Genomic DNA, 7,897 nt, shown 5'->3' on the forward strand with positions numbered 1-7,897 from the left:
TTCAACTCAATATCTAAATTATACATCCGAATATATATATATATATATATAACTTAACACATTGAAGCATACTATTAATATCGTACTTTCGAACACATTAAGATAATCCAAACTAATAATTTCATCTCTTCAACCCCGTTCAAGAACCTTTACAAGAACATACATACCTAATCGAATCTCCCTCTTTCATATATAAGTTTCATACTTAAATTTATCACAAGAACATATACATGCATAGTTGCATAGTCGAACCCCTTATAAACTTGTATAAATGGCATACCTAAGTTCAATACGAGAACATATAGATGTAGATTTGCATAATATATATATAATTCACTCATACTTTTAATTATTTCAACTATCATATTTTTAATTATAATTCATCCAAAAACAGCTCATATACTTATTTATATACTGATTTTATGACATTAAATAGCTAATAGACTTACCTCGGATATCAGCAAACACGATCGACTATTCGATTACCTTCGACTTCCCCCGATCCAAATTCGTTTTCTTCGTTCCTTGATCTTAATTTTGCTATGAAAGTGCCGAAACTTAAGAAACCATGGATGGTTTCTTCCTTTCCAATATTCGGCTAACAAAGATGAATATATTCATCTTTTTATGACTTATTTTAGTTATAATATTATAATTTAATTAATGACTAAATTAACCTTAATTAAATAAATTATAAATTACATAACTTAAGGGCAATGTTGGCATATACCACCCACTAACTAAATCTTGGTCTAATTACATCTTTAGACCTCCCACTTAAAAAGACAACTATAAATAGGTGCTTTTAAATTTTAACCTTTAACTTTTATTTTACGCGATTAAACCCTTTTATTAAATCGGACACTTAAACGACGAAATTAAAACACGAAAATTTCACACCATCGAATGCACACAAAATAAACACACAAAATAATATTAAAATATTTTTTTGATTCAGATTTGTGGTCCCGAAACCACTATTCTGATTAGGGTCAAAACCGGGTTGTTACAACTCTCCCCCCCTTAGGGATTTTCGTCCCCGAAAATCTTACCGGTGAATAGGTTTGGATAACGCTCCTTTATTGTATCCTCTGACTCCCAAGTTGCTTCTTCAACTTCATGTTTGTGCCACAATACTTTAACTAACGGAATTTTCTTATTTCGTAATTCCTTGATCTCACGAGCCAGAATGCTAATCGGTTCTTCTTCATATGACATATCAGGGTTAATTTCAATCTCCGTCAGACAAATCACATGTGAAGGATCAGATCGGTATCTACGGAGCATCGAAACATGAAATACATTGTGAATCTTTTCTAACTCAGGTGGTAACATCAATCTATAAGCAACCGATCCGACACGTTCTATAATCTCATACGGTCCAATGAATCTTGGACTCAATTTGCCTTTACGACCGAATCTGAGTACTTTCTTCCACGGTGAGACTTTCAAAAACACTTTATCGCCGATCTGAAATTCTATATCTTTTCTTCTCAAATCCGCATAAGATTTCTGACGATCTGATGCTGATTTCAGGCTGTCCCGAATCACTTTCACTTTCTGTTCGGTCTCTTTAATCAAATCAACCCCGTGTATCCTATTTTCACTGAGCTCGGTCCAATACAGTGGTGTACGACATTTACGACCGTACAAAGCCTCATAAGGTGCCATTTTAATACTAGATTGAAAGCTGTTATTATAAGCAAATTCAATCAAAGGTAAATATCGTTCCCACGTACCTTCAAACTCGAGAATGCAACATCTCAACATGTCCTCAAGTATCTGTATAATTCGCTCCGATTGACCATCTATTTGCGGATGGAAAGCTGTGCTAAAATGTAGTTTCATACCTAAAGCATCTTGTAATTTCTTCCAAAACCGCGATGTAAATCTCGGGTCTCTGTCCGAAATAATAGAAATAGGCATTCCGTGCAATTTTAAAATCTGAGAAATGTACAATTCAGCAAGTTTATCAAGCGAATAATCCATACGAACCGGAATAAAGTGAGCCGATTTTGTCAATCTATCAACAACAACCCAAATTGCATCTTTCTTGCTGGGTGTTAACGGTAAACCGGATACAAAATCCATCGTAACTCTGTCCCATTTCCATTCAGGTATCATGATCGGCTGCAGCAATCCAGAAGGTACCTGATGCTCGGCTTTTACTTGCTGACATATTAAACATTTCGAAACAAAGTCAGAAATGTCTCGTTTCATTCCATGCCACCAATAGTGTTGTTTCAGATCATTATACATTTTCGTGCTACCCGGATGAACAGAAAATCGACTATTATGGGCTTCATTCAAAATCATCTGAATTAACTCTGGATTTTTCGGAACACATAATCGGTTTCTGAATCTCAAACAATCCTCAGTATCAACTAGAAACTCTGAATCAACATTTAAGTCACACTGAGTTCGTTTTGCAATTAAATCATCATCGGCTTTTTGAGCTTCACAAATCTGTTGAACAAATAACGGTTTTGCTTTCAACTCAGCTACTATCGCACCATCATCAGACATAACCATATGTGCATTCATTGCACGCAAAGCAAACAGTGATTTTCGACTTAGGGCATCAGCAACAACATTAGCCTTTCCCGGATGATAGTCAATCACGAGCTCGTAATCTTTCAACAATTCTAACCATCGACGCTGTCTCAAATTCAGATCTTTCTGAGTCATCAAATATTTCAAGCTTTTATGATCGGAATAAACATGACATCTTTCGCCAAACAGATAGTGACGCCATATTTTTAACGCAAATACAATAGCGGCCAATTCCAGATCATGCGTCGGATAGTTCTTTTCATGCGGCTTTAACTGTCTCGAGGCATAGGCTACAACTTTGCCTTCCTGCATCAATACACAGCCCAAACCATTTAAAGATGCATCACTATAGATAACAAACTCTTTACTCGATTCGGGTTGAACTAGGACTGGAGCTTTGGTTAAAAGAGCTTTCAACTGATCAAACAAATCATCAATCCGTGGTAACGGATACTTATTCTTTATAGTCACTTTATTGAGTTGCCGGTAATCAATGCACATTCTCATCGTTCCGTCTTTCTTTCTCACAAATAGAACTGGTGCACCCCAAGGAGAGAAACTCGGTCGTGCAAAACCTTTATCAGTCAGCTCTTGCAACTGTACTTTCAATTCTTTTAATTCGGTCGGTGCCATACGGTACGGAACTATCGATATGGGAGTCGTCCCTGGTACTAACTCAATACCAAACTCTACCTCTCGAATAGGTGGCAAACCCGGTAATTCTTCGGGAAACACGTCTGAATACTCACACACTACTGGTACAGATTCAATCTTCTTTTCGGTCACTTTACTATCAAGAACAAATGTAAGGTAAGCTTCACAACCCCTTCTCACATACTTCTGAGCCGACATCGAGGATATTATTGCTGATAAACCATTACGATCATTAGATTCGATCCGAATAATCTCATCATTCTGACACCGTAGATCAATAGTTTTCCGTTTGCAGTTTACAATAGCATCATGCAGAGTTAACCAATCCATACCCAGAATTATATCGAACTCGTCAAATGGTAACAACATCAAATCAGCTGGAAAACATAAATCTCGAATCATCAACGGACAATTCTTGCACACTTTGTCAACCAAAACACACCGGCCCAGGGGGTTCGATACTTTAATTACAAACTCAGTAGACTCAACAGGCAAAGTCTTACTGAATACTAAAGTCTCACACACATAAGAATGAGTCGAACCAGGATCAATCAATGCAATAACATTAGTATCATAAAGAGTGATAGTACCAGTAATAACATCTGGAGAAGAAGCCTCCTCTCGAGCACGGATGGCATAAGCTCTGGCAGGTGCACGGGCCTCAGATCGAATTGCTGTGTCCCTGGTTCCTCTCTGACTACCACTTACATTACTCAATTGTCTCGGCGGTCTACCTCGGACTGGCACATTACTCGGTCTGGTATCCTGCACAGTGTTTTGCTCAGCTACCATCGGACACTCTCGAATGAAATGATCTTTTGAACCACACTTGAAGCAAGACCGATCATGGAATCTGCAATCCCCAGGATGCCATTTCCCACAATGCTTGCACTCTGATCTATTTTGTCGAACACTACCAACGCTAGCAACTGAAGTAGCTCGTGAACTCACAGGGGGTCGATCTCGATCATACTTAGGAAACCCCGCAGTAGCTTTAGATTGGCTATGATCCGCTCTGAATTTCCTTGAGGTCGACTGAAATGATTTACTGAATGATCTTTTACGAGAATCTCGAGCTTCATAGTCAGCTTTCCTCTTCTCTTTCCCGAGCTCCTCAGCTTTACAAGCTCGTTCAACAAGTACTACGAAATCTTTTATCTCAAGTATACCAACTAACAGTTTAATATCTTCATTCAGCCCATTTTCAAATCTTCTACACATGATAGCTTCAGTTGAAACACACTCTCGAGCATATCTACTAAGTCTCACAAATTTCCGTTCATATTCTGTCACTGTCATACGACCCTGTTTCAGTTCAAGAAATTCCTTACGTTTCTGATCAATAAATCTCTGGCTGATGTATTTCTTACGAAACTCAGTCTGAAAGAATTCCCAGGTCACTCGCTCTTTCGAAACCACCGATACTAGTGTATTCCACCAGTGATATGCAGTGTCCCGTAGCAAGGATATGGCACATTTCAAGCACTCATCAGGGGTGCAAGACAACTCATCAAACACTCGAATAGTATTATCAAGCCAGAATTCAGCTCGCTCAGCATCATCATCATCAGTAGCTCTGAACTCTTCGGCCCTGTGTTTTCGAATTTTGTCAACCGGAGGCTTAAGTAATCTCATCGGATCACTTACTTGGGGTATAATAGGAATCGAAGATGGATTAGTCGGGGGTGGAGGTTGTTGTGTAACCGGATTAGTTCGGACATAATGAGTAAACCAGTCATTCATCATTTGGTAGAAGGCTTGTTTAGCCTCTCCCTCCTGGTTACTCGAGATTGGTCGAGAATCTACTGGCTCTGTCCCTTGCGCGGGAGCAGGCGCTATACTCTCAACATCATCAGCTACGGCTCGTTCGGGATCCATTACAATACGAAAACACATTTTTAGACGTCAGCAGTCATCACACTATCTCGATATAAAAATATGGCATGTATAGCTAGACTCATACACGCTACGCTAGTTCCGAGAATCGACTAAACCGTAGCTCTGATACCAATAAAATGTAACACCCCTAACCCGTCTCCGTCGCCGAATCAGGGTTACGAGGCATTACGAAACCAAGCTCACATAAACATAACTTTAATATCTAATTCCAAATGCAAGTCCAATTCATGAACATATATAATCAAATTCAAGCATGGAAGTTAAACTCTTTTCGCATTGCTATTTACACAATAGGATTCAAAATTATCCAAAACATTATCAAGCCTATACATGCCATAAGATCGAGTTCAAATATTTAACAAAATACCAAAAGAAGTCGATAGTGTGATGGGCGGTGCTGATGATCCCCGAGCTCGTAACGCGTCTCCAAAAAAAATCTATAAAAACGAATGAACAAAAGCAAACAAAGTAAGCTTTTATAGCTTAGTAAGTCTACAGCATATCTAAAATACATATAAAAGAATCATATAATTCTTTAAGTAAATTTATTGAAATTACAATCATCAAATATGATTACTAATCAAACACTACTTTATTGAGTCATTTTGTTTAAGTCTAAAAGGATGTATATTTATCTAATACACATAAACGGACAAATGTATATACATTATATGCATATAATCAAGTTACTAGCATAATCCTTAACAGCATATACTGATTTCTAGAGTACTTATTGTTCGCACTTCATCGAATCCATTTAATTACAACTATTCAACTACATATATCAAAAGCCAAATTTTTATGCTTATCATCCATAAATGCCGAATGCACATATGCACCTATACCCATCTATGCCGAATGCATAGATACATACACTTATTTTCACCTATGCCGAATGCATACACATAAATATATCCACCTATGCCGAATGCAACATATATATATATACATATCTATCAATTGCTTAGACCAAATATTTGTATATATATATGCTCATCAAGTTAATATGACTAAAATCATGTGATTGAACATTTATGTATACATCGATTTCATATAATCAAAATCATAGAGGTATCAATTGTATATTATCACATGCTTTAAACGGATTCACCGGCATTTAGCCTGCTAGGTTTTAAAACCTGATTCAATACACCGGCTCTTAGCCTGCTAGACTTATAGTCCGAAATGTGTCACCGGCATTAAGCCTGCTAGACTTATAGTCTGAAATGTGTCACCGGCATTAAGCCTGCTAGACTTATAGTCTGAAATGTGTCACCGGCATTAAGCCTGCTAGACTTATAGTCTGAATAATTTCACCGGCATTAAGCCTGCTAGACGTAAAGTCTGAATTATGTCACTAACGATAAACCGAATGATACTGAGCTTTAACAAAAGAATCTCAATTCATAGGAGTTGTATATCATAATGGTATATAGAATTCACATAAAAATTCAGCTCAATAATTTATAAACTATATCCTTAACCCACATCGGTATAAAAAGTTCAGTCATCAAATTCAACTCAATATCTAAATTATACATCTGAATATATATATATATATATATATATAACTTAACACATTGAAGCATACTATTAATATCGTACTTTCGAACACATTAAGATAATCCAAACTAATAATTTCATCTCTTCAACCCCGTTCAAGAACCTTTACAAGAACATACATACCTAATCGAATCTCCCTCTTTCATATATAAGTTTCATACTTAAATTTATCACAAGAACATATACATGCATAGTTGCATAGTCGAACCCCTTATAAACTTGTATAAATGGCATACCTAAGTTCAATACGAGAACATATAGATGTAGATTTGCATAATATATATATAATTCACTCATACTTTTAATTATTTCAACTATCATATTTTTAATTATAATTCATCCAAAAACAGCTCATATACTTATTTATATACTGATTTTATGACATTAAATAGCTAATAGACTTACCTCGGATATCAGCAAACACGATCGACTATTCGATTACCTTCGACTTCCCCCGATCCAAATTCGTTTTCTTCGTTCCTTGATCTTAATTTTGCTATGAAAGTGCCGAAACTTAAGAAACCATGGATGGTTTCTTCCTTTCCAATATTCGGCTAACAAAGATGAATATATTCATCTTTTTATGACTTATTTTAGTTATAATATTATAATTTAATTAATGACTAAATTAACCTTAATTAAATAAATTATAAATTACATAACTTAAGGGCAATGTTGGCATATACCACCCACTAACTAAATCTTGGTCTAATTACATCTTTAGACCTCCCACTTAAAAAGACAACTATAAATAGGTGCTTTTAAATTTTAACCTTTAACTTTTATTTTACGCGATTAAACCCTTTTATTAAATCGGACACTTAAACGACGAAATTAAAACACGAAAATTTCACACCATCGAATGCACACAAAATAAACACACAAAATAATATTAAAATATTTTTCTGATTCAGATTTGTGGTCCCGAAACCACTATTCTGATTAGGGTCAAAACCGGGTTGTTACAGACTTCATTAAACCTTTTTCGTATTTTTGTGTGTGCTACGCTTAAGCCATACTTTACTTCCCTTTCTACATTAATAGGTGATTATTACCTAGTCATGTTTGTATGCTTTTTTTACATTAAAAACTCTAATGTTGGCTACAGATTTTTACATAATAACATCGCATATATGCTATTAGTTTTTTACATGATAATGCTGAATATGTGGCTATTATTTTACATGTTTAATGTTGCTGTTCTTTTTACATGCTAGTGTCGCGTAAA

At 36.0% G+C, this 7,897-nt stretch overlaps 1 long non-coding RNA gene across 1 annotated transcript; it reads right to left on the reverse strand.

Annotated features, from left to right (window-relative positions):
• Positions 1-496: 496 nt before the first annotated feature.
• On the reverse strand, positions 497-4,017 carry LOC121218518 (uncharacterized). Its single transcript, XR_005914834.1, has 2 exons — positions 3,798-4,017; positions 497-530 (listed from the first exon to the last, which is right to left on the reverse strand). It is a non-coding gene; the product is annotated as an uncharacterized lncRNA (long non-coding RNA).
• Between the last annotated feature and the right edge of the window lie 3,880 nt (positions 4,018-7,897).

This window comes from Gossypium hirsutum, chromosome D06 (genome assembly GCF_007990345.1).
Source record: "Gossypium hirsutum isolate 1008001.06 chromosome D06, Gossypium_hirsutum_v2.1, whole genome shotgun sequence".
In the NCBI taxonomy this organism is placed as follows: domain Eukaryota; kingdom Viridiplantae; phylum Streptophyta; class Magnoliopsida; order Malvales; family Malvaceae; genus Gossypium; species Gossypium hirsutum.